This window comes from Saccopteryx bilineata, chromosome 3 (genome assembly GCF_036850765.1).
Source record: "Saccopteryx bilineata isolate mSacBil1 chromosome 3, mSacBil1_pri_phased_curated, whole genome shotgun sequence".
Classification (NCBI taxonomy): Eukaryota; Metazoa; Chordata; class Mammalia; order Chiroptera; family Emballonuridae; genus Saccopteryx; species Saccopteryx bilineata.
The window spans coordinates 224131920-224152414 of record NC_089492.1 but is presented as its reverse complement, the minus strand read 5'-3'; the positions used below and the strand labels follow the sequence as shown (position 1 = coordinate 224152414).

Below are 20495 nucleotides of genomic sequence, written 5' to 3'. Positions count from 1 at the left end.
TCACTGGATGCTTTCCCAGGTTATCTTTAAATTTATTCTTACTTAGCTCAATTTGTTATTGATTAAATTGGATAAAAGTTCCTTAACATTTCAAAACAGAAACATTTTGTTTTGAAATGTTAAGGACCTTTAGGACCTAAACTCCTTTGCAGGTGATGGCAAAAATTTACCTGAGACCACAAAACAAACAAGCTATTGATTCTCCAATAAGGTTGCATAGTTTCTTGCATGAAAATAAATCCTATGATTGTGAACACCGTAACTTGGTATCTAACATGTTAAGTAGAATGTCATATTGAAATTATGCATTACTTGAAATAATTAACAGTGGATTCTTGAAATGAGGTATAAATACTATTCACTCAATTATTCAAAAATCTACTTGACTTTTTCACAGCATCCATTTCTCTGCAGCATTCTGTAAACTACCCTTCCCACGTCCTTTTCCTGAGGTCTGCTTGCCTCATTTTATCCTACTCCTTACTTCTTTCTGTTTCCTCTCTTTCTTTTTCATCCCCCTCATCTCCCACATAACTCTACTGTCTGCCATTTTTCCTTTCTCTTTAGAAAGGTAACAAGTATATGGGAGAGAAGTGGAATTATAAATCAGTAGCTCTTAGTTCAGATATCTAATTCTAATAAAACTGCTTAAGAAAAATATTAAAAATAATTGCTGAACTTTTAGGTTATATGTACATTTTAATTATTTGTGAATAAATTAATACCATGAATAAATTGAGCATTGGCTATCATTTCAATATTAACATTCTGATTGCTCAAAATTTGTACCTTTTTCTCTTCAATATTATCAAATGTAAAGTTTTAACTATGTTGGGGTATGTGCTTATAGAGGGAAATTTTTTGATGCCTCTGGGTATAATTTTAATGTTGATAATTATTTTAGAATCTTATCTCCTATTGACAATGTTGGTTGAATTTAGTGTTTTCTACTTCTGAACACCAAAAATGCATAGCTTCTAATGAAATACAAAGCAGAAATAGCCATAATACTGTTATTTTTTGCTGTTAGAGTTACTGAGAAGAATGCTAATGGTTAGCTTTGAATCAGTGCAGCATAAGCTGTACAAAGAGACAAGCAGTAGAGATAAAAGAAATAGGTATGTGCTTCAAAGAAGTAATCTCACATGTAACACCATTCTACAAAAATGTGGCCATTCTCAAGGGGTTTTGGAAATGTTTGGTCTCTCACTAGCCCAGGGCAATGCAATTAATTAGATATATTTGGTTTTCCATTAGTCACAGTTAGCACTTGGGGTCTCCCCACTTATAAGCCCTAAAACCATTTCAGGGTATCAGAGAAGAACTTAACATGCCATTTGTTTATATTTGTTTATATCCCATTGGCTTTTGCTGTGAGTTTTCAGAGAGACAGCACTGTCACAGATGTCTGGATTGTACAAGAATGAGGAAAGAAGAGCTTTGGGAGACGCAGTTCCCTAATGGTTGAATGTGCTATTTGTATAGTGGGAAAAAGTTCACCTGGTAAAAATTGATTTGCAGATATCATTCAGTTGATAGTCACCAAAATAAATGTAGGGAAAAGAAATACGAAATAATTGTCTGATGCTGTCTTGCTGTTTTCTTCACCAAGTCTAATCCTGTCTGGTCGCTTTACCAGGTACTAAACCAGACCAAAGAAGACAAATATGCTAGTGTTTTACAAATGAGCAGAATGCGCGATTTTGGTAAAATCTTGTTGACAAAGATTGACCAAAATGACCTCAAAAGCTGCTATCTCCCTATCTCCACTGTGACTTAAGTCTATATCCTCACTTTAGCTGTATGAATTTTTACTGTCTTAGGATTTCCTATAGTGACCTGATGTTCATTGCCAAATTTCAAACAAGAATATTTTTAACCTTTTTTTGAGAAAGAAAATGCCAAACTTGTAAAATCAAGAGGCTAACGGTGTGTAAAGAACCTCTGTATACCCACTGCTCAGATTGAATAACTACAAACTCCTGACCAACCTTGTTTCATCTATACTGGGATGCACTTTTTCTCTCTCCAAGGTTTATTTTGAAGCAAATGCCAGACATCTTATTATTTCATATATAAATATTTCAGCATTTATCACTAAAAGATAAAGGTTCTTAAAAATAAACACAATGCCATTGTCCTACCTAGGAATCAGCAATATGTCCTTAATAACATTACATATTTAGTCTGTTTTGAAATGTCTCCAATAATCTCATTAATATTTTTAACAGTTAATTTGAATCAGGATTAGCACTGAACTCCATACATTGTTCAAGTCAGAATTGGCACAAGGTCTGTACAATGCAATTAATTGATATGTCACCTGTATTTGTCTTTTTCTTTTCTTTTCTTTTTTTTTTTTTTTGTGGGAAAGACAGAGTTAGAGAGATGGACAGATAGAGACAGACAGACAGGAAGGGAGAGAGATGAGAAGCATCAGTTCTTTATTGCACCACCTTAGTTGTTCAGTGATTGCTTTCTCATATGTGCCTTAAGGGGGGGGGGGGGCTACAGCACACCTAGTGACCCCTTACTCGAGCCAACCACCTTGGGCTAAAGCTGATGAGCCTTGCTCAAACCAGATGAGCTCACGCTCAAGCTGGCGACCTTGGGGTCTTGAACCTGGGTCCTCCACATCCCAGTCTGACACTCTATCCACTGAGCCACCACCAGGTCAGGCTGTATTTGTCTTAATCTATTGATAGAACTTCTCGCCCCCTCTCTCGCTCTTTTATTTAAAAAATAGTCATTTGTTCTATAGAGCTTTCCTCAATCTAAATTTTGCTGACTGTACTCCATAATATTATTATTATTATTATTATTTTTGCATTTTTCTGAAGCTGGAAACAGGGAGAGAGAGTCAGACAGACTCCCGCATGCGCCCGACCGGGATCCACCCGGCACGCCCACCAGGGGGCGACGCTCTGCCCACCAGGGGGCGATGCTCTGCCCATCCTGGGTGTCGCCATGTTGCGACCAGAGCCACTCTAGCGCCTGGGGCAGAGGCCACAGAGCCATCCCCAGCGCCCGGGCCATCTTTGCTCCAGTGGAGCCTTGGCTGCGGGAGGGGAAGAGAGAGACAGAGAGGAAGGCGCAGCGGAGGGGTGGAGAAGCAAATGGGCGCTTCTCCTATGTGCCCTGGCCGGGAATCGAACCCGGGTCCTCCGCACGCTAGGCCGACGCTCTACTGCTGAGCCAACCGGCCAGGGCTCCATAATATTTTTTTACATTGATATTTCCCTGTATTATTTAGAAGTTAAATTTAATGTGGTGACATTTATCAATAAGAGCACATAAGTTTCAGGTAAACATTCCTATAGCATATGAACTGTTGATTGAGTTGTGTGCCCATCACCCAAAGTCAAATCATTTTCTGTCACTATATATTTGTCCTTTAGTCCCCCCCTCCACCCTCTCTTCCTGGCAACCACTTTACTTCTATATACGTCCATAAGTCTCAGTTTTATATCCCACCTATGTGTGAAATTATATAGTCCTTAGCTTTTTCTGATTTACTTATTTCACTTGGTATAATGTTCTCAAGATCTTCAAGGACCATCCATGCTGTCATAAATGGTAATAACATCATTATTTCTTATAGCTGAGTAGTATTCTATTGTATATATGCACCACATCTTCTTTATCAAATCCTCTATTGAGGGACACTTTGGTTGTTTCCATGTCTTGGCCACTGTGAATAATGCTGCAATGAACATGGGGGTGCATGTGTCTGCGTACCAGTGTTTTTTTTGTAGATACTCAGTAGAGAGATTGCTGGGTCATATGGTAATTTGAGTCTTAATATTTTAAGGAACTGTCTTCTATAATGACTGTACCAGTTTACATTTCCACCAGCAGTGAATGAGGGTTTCTTTTTTTTCACAGCCTCTCAAACACTTGTTATTACCTGTCTTGTTGATGTTCATATTTCTATGTTGAGACTTTATTAGGTTCAAGTTTTTTTTTTCCCCAAGCCCATTATTGGAACAGTGGGTGATACTTCTATCAGAAGGAATACTTCTATAAGGAGGAATACTGTCTAGTTTTCTCTTTATGTTAGACATCATTAACGATCATTGTCTAGGTGAATTAATTTCTTGAAGGTTGCAAAATGGTTATATTTCATCATTGCCTTTTCATTTATTTGCTGATAATCCTTATAAAGAGAAACTTGCCCTCATTGACCATCTGGTTACCCTGAGATAGTACCAGTTCTTTTTCTTTATTTATCAATTTCAAGACATTGCTTCCCCAGCATCATCTAAAAGTGAAGCAAGTTTATTTATTAATATTTACATGTTGACATATATTTAAACATTTGAAACATTTTAATTCATTAAAATTATATTCTTTTGTTCAAATTATCCTAATTTGGGATGTGGGAACCTCTTCAAATTGGTTTTGGAGTCCTTTTGACATGTCTTTAGCATTTTTGGATAGCTTCTTTGCTTACTGGTATTATAGTATGTTTCAGGCTCTTCTGTACATATCCTGATGCAAACCTGGATTTAGACACTTCTCCTGTTAGTACATATTTAAGAGAGCATAATCTTGGTGATACAAGTGCTTATTGATACTAGGTTGCTCTTTGTTTCTTGATCTTTTCATTGGACAGACCTAATATATAAATAACATATGCTGTATATATTGCTTAAAAATAAAATCATTAGGTGTTCAAACTGACACTTCCAATTCAAATTCAGAGCTATAAGGTTTTTATTTTACCCTATCTTACATCTGTTTATTTTTTCTGCCATGTTGACAATCATATGTCCAATCTAGGGACACCAATGTTAATCACTCATCTGCTTTATCCTACAACACACATACATACAACAATCTAGCGTAAATACAACTAGTGATATTGTTTTTTTTTTTTTTTTCATTTTTTTTTTTTATTCATTTTGTTTTAGAGAGGAGAGAGAGAGAGAGAGAGAGAGAGGAGAGACAGAAAGAGAGAAGGGAGGGAGGAACTGGAAGCATCAACTCCCATATGTGCCTTGACCAGGCAAGCCCAGGTTTTGAACCGGCGACCTCAGCATTTCCAGGTCGACGCTTTATCCACTGCGCCACCACAGGTCAGGCCCAACTAGTGATATTGTTACTGTAATCATCCTCAGATTATTTTGCATCAAAGACATTTGAATGACAGGTATTCGAGTGGGTACATGCTCACAAAGTGTGTTGGTTATATCCTAACAAAAGTTGTAAATATTTTTCCTAAGTACATAAGAGTAAGTGGTATACATTATTGCAGGCATGAGGAAGTCAGGAAACAGGGATGTCCATTTAATCTAACATTACATTAAGAAAATAGTTGTAAAGCTATCATATTTTGATATGCTTGCGCTTATAGGAACTTTTTAGCAAGTGCTCATTTTCTTCATCAGGTTTTTAATGGAGAAGTTATGTGACGATTAGGATGCATAATTTATAGACTTTTTAAAATCTGTGACCTTAGGAGTTAAAATGATTCATGATAGGTAAATGATTAAATGGATATTTTCAAAGAAAAACTAGCCTCTCAGCTAACTAACTTCTTCAAATTGTCAAATCTCCCTTATTTATGGTGGGTGTTGTTTTTATTTTTTAAATCCCTCGCTAAGAAAACGTTAAGTAGTAGAAGAAATATGTATACTGTTAAATGTCTTAGAGTGATTTTAGCATATTTTTAAGCATACTGGAATACTTTTCAAGCCAAATGAAATTTAATTTGTTTTCTTATCAGTTACTAGCTAAAATTACTTGGCTTGTTCATTAAAAGGGTGACCTTGTGGAAAAGGCTGAGAGAAAAGGAAAAGAAGGCTGTTTGTCCTTTCCCTCTTCATCTTCTGGGGCCCAGTGTCCTTTGGAATCCTAGGTCCTTTGGGCAGTGGTTACTTTTATAGTTTCACTTACCAAATATTTTTCTGGGAAACAATTTTCAACAAACCAGAAACCTTTGGAATTAAAAGTTTTATATTCAAAATAATCTAGGCCATAAAGGATCTCTTTCTCTCTTGAATGATTGGTGTGCATAAATAATATTAGACTGCTGACATTTACACTTTTGCATTAATACATCTTAAGACTGAAATACCCTAAGAGCAACAGTTCTCAACCTGTGGGTCGCGACCCCGGCGTGGGTCGCACGACCAAAACACAGGGGTCACCTAAAGCCATCGAAAAACAGGTTGAGAGCCGCTGTCCTAGAGGCACTGTAAGTCGGACAGTGGAACATGGTGCCACACTCAATATGTGAAAAATGTGATTACCGTATTTTTCGCCCCATAAGACGCACCTGGTCATAAGACACACCTAGCGTTCTAAGGAGGAAAATAAGAAAAAAAAATTCTGAAAAAATGGTGTGTTAAAATATTTAATAAAATATACCACAGGCCCTGGCCAGTTGGCTCAGTGGTAGAGTGTCAGCCCAGGATGTGGAAGTCCCAGGTTTGATTCCCAGCCAGGGCACACAGGAGAAGCACCCATCTGCTTCTATGCCCTTCCCCCTTCTCCTTTCTCTCTCTCTCTCTCTCTCTCTCTCTCTCTCTCTCTCTCTCTCTCATCCCCTCCCGCAGCCAAGGCTCCATTGGAGCAAAGTTGGCCTGGGCACTGAAGATGGCTCTATGGCCTTTGCGTCAGGCACTAGAATGGCTCCGGTTGCAACAGAGCAACGCCCCAGGTGCGCAGAGCATCGCCCCCTGGTGGGCGTGCCGGGTGGATCCTGAATAGGCTCATGTGGGAGTCTGTCTCTCTACCTCCTTGCTTCTCACTTGGGGGGGGGGGGGAATATATGTGTGTGTGTGTGTGTGTGTGTGTGTGTATGTATGTATATATATATAATCACAATAATATTTCAACAATGTAAACTCAACAGCAGTATTAACAACCATTAACACTATTATTAACAAATGAAAAGATACTTTAATGTTCAAATACTCTTCTAGTCCGAAAACCACAGGAACTCATCGTCACTAGTGTCAGAATTTAAGAAGCTCAGTTGCTCACAATTACTGGTATCACTTTCTTTGCTATTTTCATATATGATACCATTTTCAGTGCCATCTAAGGCAGGGGTCCCCAAACTACGGCCTGCTGGCTGCATGCGGGCCCCTGAGGCCATTTATCCAGCCCCCGCCGCACTTCTGGAAGGGGCACGTCTTTCATTGGTGGTCAGTGAGAGGAGCACTGAAATACTGGTTCCCATTGAAATACTGGTCAGTTTGTTGATTTAAATTTATTTGTTCTTTATTTTAAATATTGTATTTGTTCCCGTTTTGTTTTTTTACTTTAAAATAAGATATGTGCAGTGTGCATAGGGATTTGTTCATAGTTTATTTTATAGTCCGCCCTCCAACGGTCTGAGGGACAGTGAACTGGCCCCCTGTGCAAAAAGTTTGGGGACCCCTGATCGAAGGTATTGTTAATGCCACATTTTTTGAATGACCATACCATGGTTTGTTTCATTCTTCACTGACTGCCATGATGTTTTCACCCATTCACAAACCTGAGTGATAGTGGGTCTCTTCATTCGTCCAGTTGGTGTCAAATCACAATTACCAGCAGCCATCCATTTGCTCCACTCTTCTCGCATAAAGACTTTAAATAGTTTGTTGATGGAAACGTCGAGAGGTTGCAACTGTCTGGTAAGACCCCCAGGAATTACAGCTAGATGAGTCTTCACTTCTTTGAAGTTTTTTTTGTGATTTTGCTAATATGTGCTCTAAACTGGTCAAGCACTAATAGGGCAGATTTTTTTCAGAAGCCCTCTAGGATGTTTGGACCAAACTTTTTCAATCCACACTCTCATTCCATTTTCGTCCACCAATCCTTTCTCATGAACTCCCCTGCTGCTGCACTAGGGAAAGTCCAGTTATTTTTTACTCTAATGTCACTACATAGGTAAATACCTGGATTACAGCTGGAATAAACTGATGGAGAAGAGCATCATAGCCCTCTCCGTCTGCCACTGCTTTGCCTGTGCTTGCACTGCCCTCCCAGCTCACTGCAAGTGCCTCGCACCCTTGGCCCCTCCCCTATTTGCCAGCCAGCCAATGAAATGCTACTAGGCTGGTAACAAGTGACATCAGCACTTCACGCAGAGCACCAGCAGCTGCAGCACGCCTCTCACATTTGCCCTGGATGATGCCAGATGACTGTGTTCACACAACCTCGCTGGCCTTCCCTCTTGGTTCCTGGTGGAAACCGGAACCAGGAGATCACTCAGCAGATGCAGGTGTTTCGCACACCGCTCTAACTGGTATGATTACCCTCCTGCTGACACTCATTCTACATGTTTACCGGCGCATCACCCCGCAGCAGCTAAAAAAAATGAACATTTGCTCCATAAGACACGTGGGTTTTTCCCCTCCACTTTTGGGGGGAAAATGCATCTTATGGAGCGAAACACATGGTATGTGCCTACCTATGTACAGCTGCAAAATGAATATTAACTCTCCTGGAGAAGCAACAGAGAGCCAGTGTGAGGCTTCTGCTTACTTGTGGGTAGGTAGGCAAGTTGCAGCTCACATTCCACTTTATAAATATGTTGACAAGAGCATACACATTATTTCATTAAGTAATAACTGAGAAAGCTACAGTCCCCATTTAAAGTGCAAAGCTAATCCCCAGACTGATAAGGGCCCAGAGCTGCCCTAAATAGGTCTTAATTAGCTGGCCCCTGTGTGGCTCTGCCTTCAGGGATGGGTGAAATTAATGAAAGCTAGCAGCAAATACATCAGTGTTTCAAGATGTTACTGCCTCAGGTACAGAGGATGAGAAGGGAGAGAGTTACTTTTAAGTATCATTTAGGAGAAAGGATATACAAGTCAGTTTCAGAAAAACACTTTAAAATGGGACACTGTTAGGTCAATATTGAGATGGCTGCCTGGCTAATCTTTGCCTGCATGCTCCACCCACTCCCACTCAGTCTTAAGGACAGAAAAGGAACTCAGTGATGTGTCATTTCTCACTGTCGTCTGCTGGAGACAATTTTGTCATCTGGTGCGGGTTTTAGGAGCATCCCGGGTTTTGCTATCGCAGCTTGACCAGCGTGAAAGTGTCTTGTGCCACTGTGTGATTGACTTTAGGGATTAAATTGGCTCACGTTCCTTAGGTTTGCTCACAGTTGGTCATTTCTAGGGTGTGAAGAGGTGTCGAGCCTCTCCCCCGAGGAACTGGGAACTCTCTGCGCCCCCTCTGTTGGGGCACATGACAGGGAAGTGCCTCAGAAAAGGCCGTGCAGTAAGGGGGAGAGGCAGGAACAAGAACAAGCTGCTCGCCCAGGCAGCCGGACACAGAGCCGCTCAGTTCATCCAGAGAAGTGCTATTACTCTACCTGGACTCTGAAAACAAAGATGTCTGGTTATTTCTGACTCAAAATAAATAGGTACTAACCCCAGACAAACCTGGACCAAGAGAAAATAGACAAAGTTACAAATTTTCTTGGACTGAAAGGACACTATTAAAAACTTTTCTTTGTCTTTATTTTGGAAGACGTCTTTGCAAATATTAATGTAACATCTAAGCACTTTTGTGAGAGCCACGTCGACATACCTCTGTGTTGGAAGGAATGACTCTTCCACCCAGCTGATGCATTTGGCAGGAACAGTAAGTTCACATAGCAGTCATAGGCTGACCCATAGGACTTCTGAGCCAAAGAGCCTAATAAGGTGTTCAGGGCTGTTTTCAGGCTCACAGCATTGGGAAACAGGAGACTTCCTTTTTCCCTTTATTTATGATGGCATCCAGTGACCTACATTAGACCTCCCCTATAATACACATGTGCTGGAAATTAAAAATTCAATAAAAATTGCAAAGGATCTATGTTAAGAATGAGAGGATGCAAGGATGTTGTAATTTATCAAGATAGCAGTACTCACCTGTCGTGTGTTTAAAAACCCACACCTACACAGAGACAGACACATAAGCACACGCATACTCACACAGGGTGAAACTATGATGTATTTGACAGGATAGCTTAGTTCAGGATGGAAACAAGAGAAACATCTAAGGTTCAGTGGTCATGTTTTAAAAGGAAGGCTGTGCAGAACCTGGTTGTAGAAATCAGGACTTGAACTATTAGGTCCACTTAGGGAAATGACGTTCGTTCCCCTGGGCCTGAGAACATGACTTGGCAGAATGGCTCGATACAGAGCCAGTTCGTACTGTACAGAAAGGAAGTCCTCGTAGACACTTACGGAGAATATTCCCTCAATGTTAAGGCTTTTGAACACTACAAAGGATGTGAAACTCAAAGACATATAAGCCTGAAATTAGAAGCCTCATTAGAATATGTTCACACACATTTTTAAAGTTTAGAAAGACTTTAAAGGTTTTTTCTTTTCCTATTTGTGTGTTTGTTTGAAGTCATGTGTTTAATCACTTCAGTTGATTTACTTCTCTCTATAATTTGGATATCTCCTCTCGTTTGATTTTTTTTTTTAAATTGAGACCACCTCTGCCTCTTTTCAAGTTTATATCAAAATTAAGACAATTAAGAATAGTTATATACTTGTCCTTAAAAAATATCAGACAGGGGAAATCTTTCTTTTTTTCTTGGTTCTTACATACCTTGACTCTTACAAGAAAGTCGATTGTTTTGAGACTTTTCATCTGTACTATGTCTTTCTCTTTATACAACAGTACTCTTCAAACTTGAAAGTGCACGCAAGTCACCTGCTGATTCCGGGGGTTTGGGGTAGAGCCTCTGAACTCACAATTTGAACAAGTTTCCAGGACAGGCAATTGCTGTTAATCTGCAGATGATATTTTGGATTGTGTCATTTTAGTTTGCTTTGAATGAAGGGCCAAGACAACATTTCATTGTCCCTTGATCCAGAGACATACTTAAGTAAAAATAGCTATTTTACTTGTACTTGGACCCCAATTTTGTAACTATGCCCTGTTTCTGGCCATTTAAGGATGGGGCCCAGAACTCCTTAAGACTTAAACAAGGGCATTATTTATTTAACCTTACTACCTTACTGTGTTTATTTGTCCATTTCTATCATTGAACTATTCACTTCTTTAAAACAGGGACTGTGCCCATATTTGTTTTATTCTAAGATCTAACATAGCCATGGTTTGCCAACAGACTGCCAGAGAAATGTGTCGTTTACACCCTACTTCTTTCAGCTAAATGGCCCAAAGAGATTTCAGGTTTACTTGAAATGACCTCAGCGATAACTCATTTTCTTTCTTTTTTCATTTTTACCACTACCGCTGCTCTAGTTCAGGCTGTTTTGTCTCTTACCAGGGTGACTCCTAACACAGCCCTGCCTCTGCCTCTGCAGAGATTCCTCCCTCTGCTAAATTGCTCACCTTCCCATCATCATGCACACAAATGCATCTTTTATGACCAAATCAAGAGTTACCTCTTCCATGAAGCCTTTTGCAGTATTTCTAATTAGAACTTTATATTTCTCTGAAAATCCATAGCGTTTGGACTTTTTAAAAATAGAAATTATTACTCTCTGCCATGCACTATTGCCATTTATGTCTAATCTCTCCAGGTGGTCCCTAAACGCTTTGAGAAAATACCAGTTCTTATATATTTGTTTTATCAGAACCTTGTATAATGTATAATGACTCTAACAGATATTCAGTAAACATTTGATGAGTGAATGACTAAATAAATGAGTAAAAGAAATAATACCTGATAATTTTTTCTTTATATCTGCAAGGCTCTTTGCCACTTGTGAATTTCAAAACAGCTTCCCCTCCCCCCCCCCCCCCCCGTACTAAGGGTCACAGTACCACCAAACAAAGCAAGTTATAGGATTCAATTTTGATAGAAAAGTTTCCGCAGTTCTACTCAGAGAGACTATGCCTTTGCTCTATCTTACCAGAAGGTTGGCAAATCTATTACCTTCTGTAGGGATTTTGTGGACTGGGCACTGGGTTATTAATAAGTCACTGACAGAGCCATTCCTCAAATACAGGTTTCCATTTTAGTTTCACTTTGGTGGTAAATCAGGTTCTGAGGCTTCACTTACAATTCTGTTAGCTGTCAGTTGCCTGGAGAAAAAACAGATTTTAGCACCTAAACCCAAGGTTACACTCTTGGGCCTCAGCAAATACAACCACCACCAGAGAAGGCAGAAAACAAGACCCAGGCAAAGGAGAACTGATTATTATCCAACTCTGTCTTCCAATTGTCTCCCAGAAAACATTTTCTTCTTTGTCAACAAAAAAAGTAACTTGCCTTTATGAAAATACTTTTAAATAACTTTATGATGAACATAAAGAAAAGAAAGAAAATGGTACCAGTATCTTCTAACTCACTGTATACATAAGAGATGAATTTGTACTTAAACGTAGATGAAAATTAATGGAAATGTTTTGACATGATTCAGATCTTGTCACTATTCTGCTCAAAACCCTGAGTGAGGTAGTCCCGTATTTCCCTTAGGGTAAAAGCACAAGTGTTTACAATGACTTACACTGACTTCCAGCGTGATCTGACCCTTTGTTTCCTCTCTGACTTTCATTTATTAAGTTCCTCCGTGCTCCCTCTGCTCCAGCCACGCAGACTCCCTGCTGTGTCTCACACACTGGACGTGCTCCCTCTGTCAGACCTTTGCCTTAGCTCTCTGCTGGACCTCCCTTCCTTCCCACATGTCGCATGGTCCACCCGTCATCTCTCTACGCTGTTGCTCATTTGTCACCACTCAGTGGGTCTACCATGGTACTACCTAACATTGAAATCCCCGCTCCCCAAAGCCAGAATTTCCCATTCTCTTTCCTTTGTCCTGCTATTCTTGTTTCCTTCCCCCTACCACTGTTTACTTTCGAATGTTCTCTCTATCCTATACTTACTGATTTTATCATTTATTGTTTTTGTCTATCTTCCCCACTAGGATATGAGTTCCTGAAGGGCAGAGTTCATTATCTGTTTTGTCAATTATATATGTAGTATATAGTATGATGTAAATATTTAATATTTCTGAATGAATGACCAAGGGATGGAAAACAAAGAATTCAGGCAAACTTTCTTAACTTTTCTCAGTGGGTTCACCAAAGTAGCTGAAAATGAAGAAAATACATATGTTCAGATATCATGCAATTAAGGTAGGAATTTGAAGCAATTGGTTCTGCTGTTGTCCTATAAAAATTTGCTAGGATGACAGCTCTCTCCCATCTTCAGAGAGATTATCATGTCACTCAATAAACTGATCTGGCTGATTTTCATTGTTTAGCACATGGACCAGTTGTTTATACACAACTGACCAAATTAGCTAATTTCTTCAGTACCCAGGAGAAATAGTGAAAGTCTTTCATTCTTACTTGGTATTAGAACAATGATTTCCAAATATGAGTTTATAGCAGAATCACCTAGAGGGCTGATTAAACCACAGGTTGTTGGGCCCACCCTGAGAACTTCTGAGTTGATGGTTTTGGGGCAAGGCCCTAAAGTTTGCATTTCTAGCAGATTTCCAGATAATGCTGTTGCCACTGGTCCTGAGACCACACTTAGAGAACCACTGTGGTAGAGAAAGGTTCGAAGATATCAGGAACCATACTTAATTATTTTGAAAACATTTGGTCCTATAATCTTTATACTGTTGCTGTAGTGTTATGAGAACATGCAAAATTATTTTTATTATGATTACTTTTTTAATGGTGAGGAATTGTTTAACCTCCTACAAAAATCCTACTGCAGCTTTATCATTTTATTCTTCACTTTCTTAAGTGCTTGCTCCTTTATAATCATGCCAGATGGTGTTGCTCATTAGCTTATGGGAAAGTGATACTTTATCATTCTAGACAGGGAGACAAATCATTCTGTGCTCTGATTTTGAGTCAAGAATCAACATTTGGGTGTATGTTCAACCTACTATTTGCTTTACAATTTTGCTCATTAGGTATTTATTACCCTGACAATATATGAGCGAGTCATTATCCCTTTGTCATATATGTATTTTTTTCAAATTCTATTCATTGAAAGTTCATACTGGCACTGTTTGACAATTGCCTTTATCACAGCATTACCTCCACTAGTATGTAATTTCCCTTTTGCCTGAATGATCAAGGTGAGGTGGTTATCTAGGAAGTAGATGCATAAAATTAAGATCCTGGATAATATTTCATTCTCTGACTTACTGTGCTCCAAGTGGATAACCAGGACAATTCTTTGCATTACTGATTTGTGAAAAATAATAAAACCTCGGTACAAAATGTAACATTATGACCAAAGTCCTCACATTCTCAGTCATTCATTTTATGTTTTCCATATGAGGAAAGCAGATAATTTAATTAAAAGTGTTAAAAAAACAAAAGAGCTTGAAACAGTGAGACACTGGCAAGGTGATGGTGAAAGTTTTGTTTTCCCAGGTGAAGTAGAGAATTGGTTAGAATGCCAGATCTAAAAAAAAGTAATATACTAGGGATAATCAAGTGTTGGAGCAAAAGCATATTTTTAAAAATTTGTAATTTTTACTAAAAGGATAATTAAAGTTAGTGCTATATAATTTATGCAGAAGCACTATGACATACATGCAACAGTCATTGATTTTTGTTTGTTTGTTTGTTTGTTTTTGTATTTCTCTGAAGCTGGAAATGGGAAGGCAGTCAGACAGACTCCAGCATGCGCCCAACCGGGATCCACACGGCACGCCCACCAGGTGGTGATGCTCTGCCCATTTGGGGCGTCGCTCTGTCGCAACCAGAGCCATTCCAGCACTTGAGGCAGAGGCCACAGAGCCATCCTCAGCGCCCGGGTCAACTTTGCTCCAATGGAGCTTAGGCTGAGGGAGGGGAAGAGAGAGACAGAGAGGAAGGAGAGGGGGAGGGGTGGAGAAGCAGATGGGTGCTTCTCCTGTGTGCCCTGGCCGGGAATCGAACCCGGGACTCCTGCATGCCAGGCCAATGCTCTACCACTGAGCCAACCAGCCAGGGCCAACAGTCATTGATTTGAATAGGTAGTTTATTCTTCCTAACAATGATCTATACAGCTGAAATATTAATCATGGCACATTTTCTTAAATTGTTGTTGACTGGAGTGTAGGAAAAAGAGAAGCTTCTGGGAGGGGCTGTTAGTCTTAATTCTTGTAATTGATAGTAGATCTTTGACCATTAATACTTTATTAATTAAGATATTGATATCTGTGATGAAGTGAGTATCCCACAACATAGCTGTATGTATCGTTGCAAAGGCACAGAAGCTTTGAGGATAAATGTACAAGAAAGAATGCTTGTTTTTTCAAGGTGACTTTTCCACTGTACAGGCTATACGTCTAATAGATTATGTAGTCCTAATCTGTTTATCCATAAAAAATATAGTTAGGTTCACTCACATGTGCATTATAAATATTTTTTCCATCAACAGAACAAACTTCACTTACTCTTTGTGGTGATCGTAATTAATTCACCCTTTGTCTCCTTTTTATCTTTACTTTCCTCATAAGTCATCTGATAGCTCAGCATTCCACCTTAATTAGGAGAGATGACCCTTTCAAAGTGGGAACCATGGGCAACTCTGGCACCTGGAAAGAGTTACATAAATTAGGTTAAAAACAGAAATGACTGTATAACAGGTTCATCATATTTTCCTTAGCAGGTGGATTCCTGGTGGGCAGAGAGCATGTTTCTGGTGTTTTTGCTGCCAAGCCCATTGTGGGTGCTTAATAAATATTAAATAATAATAAGAATTTTCTAATTAAGATGAATCTTTTACTATACTAAACAGATGGTGCTCAATAGGAGCAGCCCATTATTTATGAGTATGACACAAGGTGCTGGCAATTGTCTAGGAAACATGGGTCTCATTTCAGATGCTGATTCTATGTTAAAGCAAACTTTTGTGACAAATACTTGATCAATATTAGTTAATGTTTGTGATAAAAACTGTGACTATGGGGGTGGGCTTTGGGTGTGCATGTCTGTAATTCTGCTGTTCTGATAACTAATATTGGCTTCAGTTATAAAGCTATTTCTTGCTATTTTTTTCAAGACAAGTTTTGGAAAATCAGCGTGTATTTCATTTTACCCCATAGGCTCCCCATTTGATTTGAATTCTCATTATTGCCTGATTTCTACAGAATATTTTCTTTCAAGTCCTTTGAGTATCTCGTTGTGGTTATGAAAACTAGATATGAACACCTCCATGATATTTGCAATGTTTCCGTTAGTAGCTGAAACGTCAGTGGAGCTAAAGAGAGTTAATTAGGCATTCCCAAAATACACATCATTTTATGATTTTGCAGATCACCCCAATGAAAATAACAGTCTAATTTTGTCAAGTCATGTAAATTATAGTGAGAAGGATGATGAGAGTAGGCAATTCTCAGTTCTTCAGAGAAGTTAATTTTGTTGACAGCACATCCACGTTTTCAAAAATTGCAAACCACAGACAGAACTCTCTAGCACAAGTGAGATTTGGTGATCATATACTATTTCCATGTCTAACGTCTGCCTTCTATATAAGATCTATGCAAATAGGGGCTTTCAAGGAAGTAAAACTAGCAGCTTCCTCTATTAGGAGCCAAACAAGCAGCTGCCACGCTTTCTCATAAAGTATAGAAAACATCCTGTGTACTGACATGCACCCACACACACACTCATCCACATGCACCCACGCCAAGCTATTCTGTTTAAGCAGAGCTTTTATTTTGATTTCAGATAGGCAGAACAGAAGTGTGGCATTATTCAAGTTGTTTTTTTTATAAACCTTTCATTCATTCTTTAAGCATATTCTGTGGGTGCTAACTAGGTGTCAGACAATGTCCTAGACATGGGAGATCCACTGATGTTTGACACATGTTCTCTCTTTTTGTTGGAATTCATCAGAAGTTCTGGCATGTGTTGGCAGGATTTTTGCATCAGTCTCACCACCCTATTTTTAATATTTATAAATCGTGCTCATCAGGCTGTCAGTAGGTAAGAAATGAAAGCAGCTAGGAGACCCCGTGAAGATAGGAAAAATCCCCGAGTGAACTAAAAATATGTTGACCACAAGGATGTGGGGCAAACCAAGATGTGTGCTTGAAGCAGCAAAAATAGGTTTGATGCCAAAATCCAGGCTTTACCTCATTGTCAGATAATAAGTGGACTGGTGATTTCACCTGTGCTCTCTGCAAGCCCTGTTATGAACTCATGACTGTGTGATTCTACAACCTGGAGTTTGCCCAGAACACGAGCTTATAAATATATTAGCATAAGTAAGGCTTATGATAATATAGAAGAAGAATTATCTTTCTGTTTCAAAAGCATGTATTCTATAACTCAATATGTCTGAGTCTCCCTCGATAGCCATGTGATTTTACTTTCTCATTTCTTTAGGTCTTGATTCAGATGTTGCCTTATCAGAGAACCTTTCCTTGACAGCACTCTCTGCCTCCCCCCACACATGCCTACCAAATTGTTGTCCTTTATGTTACTTATCAAGGGCCTGATCTCTTATATATTTGCTCTCTTTTGTCTTCCCCCACTAACTGAGCTCTATGAAAGCATTTCACCCAGTGCTGTGTCTCTGCCCCTTGGAATAGCACCAGGCATGTGGAAGATTCACTACCCAGTTGTCAAATGTACGACTTGAGGCTGTTTGAAATTGTTAGTTCCTTAGTTTAAGAAGCAACATTGGTCAGGAACTCTTACAGTTGGAGCAGAACTTAGAAATATCTCTCCCACTCTTTCCCAGTGTTTTTCAAAACAATATTCCTTTGTGAAATTTTACCTCTATTGGCTTGATGCTTTCAAAGATATGATCTACCAAAAAAATAAAAATAAAACATTTGTTAAGTACTATTCATTGCTTCATTTTTGTAAATCTGAGACAAGCATAACTGCCATCAGAAATTCTGATAACCAGAGGATATATATAGTTCTGGTTAAAACAAAAACTGGGTGTGTCAATAAGACTTTTGGATATTTGATAAATAAGTCATTCCTATTTGACTTTTGAAATCTGATATATAGCTCAAGTTTCTCTTTTGCCAACTTCATGGTCCCCTTGTATAACAATGTCAGTGAGGAAACTCTACACTGAGCCTGACACACATGGCATGGGACCGGAAACCTGAGAGCAGGGTGGATGTAGAGACTTTGTTAAAGTCACACCTTTTATGGAGAGCAGCCTCAGTCACAGGCTCGCAGGACTGCAAGGCTAAGGCCATACTTACTGGTGAAGCACCAGCTGCAGCATTTCTCAGTTGTCATCCATGGTCCACCTGCTTCAGAACCTTAAGGAAGGCCTGATAAAAACATGACCTCAGCCCTGTGGAGTCGGAATCTCTGGGAATAGAACCTGGGGCTCTGCTTGTTACTCACTTCCCCAAGGGTGTGTGCCGCGTTCCAGTGTTTGAGAACCAGTCACCTATCATGAGCTAGGATTTTTGATTCTCCTCCATTTGAATAGAAAAGTAACTCAAATTGTATTACTAAACTATACAAATGCATATTTCTTGACCTTTGACCAACAGCTTTTCTCAAAAAGGGCCATGTTAAAATCTGTTTAGTTTTACCATCAAATTAGACAATATAAGCTGTGAGCTACTTTGAAATGTGAGGGTTAAATCTATTAATTTCTTTCACAAACCTTGTAGAGTGCAAGGTGCCAAGGATTCGAAGGTAACTGAGATAGCCCCCGCATAGTTGAGGGGTACATATATAGTTTCAAAGGGCTACAGGGCAGTGCTAAAGCATTTACGATACCACCATATGAGGTGCCAAGCCTAACTAACACAATTGGCTAAGGTTAGGTGTTTGGTAGGCAGCATTTCTAACATTGTTTGCATACTCCAAGTCCCAAAGAGTCTCAGTCTTCACTAAAAGAATAATGAGGGGGTCTGTGAGTTCTCAGAGGTAGTAGTTAAAGGCAAAAACGGTTAGTTGTTAAATTGTTTTTGTGATTGGTTGTCAGGGCCCAAATCACTGTCTAGTCACATCGCGCTTCACCTTTGTTCTAATAAATGTCCCCACTCTTCATCATCTTTGGGGATGACTCATAGAGTTCATCAGCATTTTACTTCCTGACCTAGAACCTTGAGATTGAACAATTCAAAGAACTTTCCAGAAATGGCTTTGTGGGATATTAATTTAATTCTCTGAATGGTAAAAACTGTTTAAGACATTTTTCAAAGGTTAGACTACTGAATATTTTATACCATGGAAACTATTTTATGAAAGAGTTAGAAACTGAAAGGGCACAAAAGTGAGGGAATATATACTTGAGGAAACCTTAAAAACTGAAACTTCTAATAAGAATATTAATATATTATTTTTCTCCATCTTGAAATGTCCTCAGGCATGTGTTGAATGAGCTGACTTCATGGTTCTAGTTTTGTAGTTTTTTCCATGTTACTTTGCAATTCTCCCTGTGGCCATCATATTGATTTCAACACTGTGGTCATCAATATAGGAAAATAAAGGCATTAATAACTTGTTCTCTATGGACAGATTGTAATAAAAAACCTTGTAAATAATTACCCACTAATGGGAAAATTGAAAATACGCACTGTATTATAATGGTCATAATGTAATCATTAAAATTACAATTATGTGACAATAGAAGAACTCATTATATATTAGTTTATCTTTACATAATGTTAATAGCTGATGAAAGTGTGACAATTATATCTAATTAAGTTTAACAGCATTTCTGCACTTCTTGTAAACGGACTATATTTTGCTCGAAACAGTGTATGTGGAGACATTAGTGAAGCTGATCTCTAGTGTTAATGATTAGTGTTTTGATATGTAACCACCAGTCCTAGCAGAAATTAAAACTTTCTGTCTTTGTTAAATGAGTTGGAAATGCAAGTTCTTACCAAGAGTAGATTTACAAAAAGGATTCCTAGACTTCTGTTGATTAACCCTTCCCCTCTCACAAATGTGTATATGTTTCTGTGTGTTTACACACATTTATGTTTTGTCTATAACTACAGGCTTGTGATAGTAAAATATTTTAATTAAAGGTGGCTCATCTAGATTTGGATTATAATGATGGATGGGAGTATGTGTTGGTTCTTTGCCATACATTGTATAACACATGACTGTTCTCCATATTCTATCTGTGTGGCTTTGGCCAAGTTTAAAAACTCTCTAAGCTTCAGTTTTCCCATGTGCAAATTAAGGTATCTGCCTTCTGTACTTTCATTGGAATTTAACTAAATATTTATAAACTTCATAGTTAGAGCCTGACACGTGGTAAATATTAGTAAATATCAGTTATATTATGAATTATTTAACATCCAGATTATGTTATCAAAAGAACAATTCCAAGTTAGTGTCATTTTTCCTCCCCTGAATTTTAATGATTTAGGTAATTATTCAAACTTATTCTTTCCTCCTTGAAAAAAACTCATTACATATATCATATTGAAAAAACTATAGAAAAAAAATAAAGAAAGAAAGAAAAGAAAAGAACATAGGGACCCTTGATGTGTAATCAACATGTCCCCACCATGGAGTTTTAAGACTGCTGAGCTCTGGAAGGCATTGGCCAAGCCACCAGGGTTTCCAACAGCTCAGGTTTTACTTTCCGAATGGTGGTCTATGGGATTCCTTCCTGATCC

The 20495-nt window shown here is 38.8% G+C and overlaps 1 protein-coding gene across 2 annotated transcripts in view; it reads left to right on the top strand.

Annotated features, from left to right (window-relative positions):
* The window catches only part of ST6GALNAC3 (ST6 N-acetylgalactosaminide alpha-2,6-sialyltransferase 3), a 617424-nt gene that overhangs the window by 366123 nt on the left and 230806 nt on the right, over positions 1 to 20495 (top strand). The gene's annotated exons all lie outside the window — the stretch shown is intronic.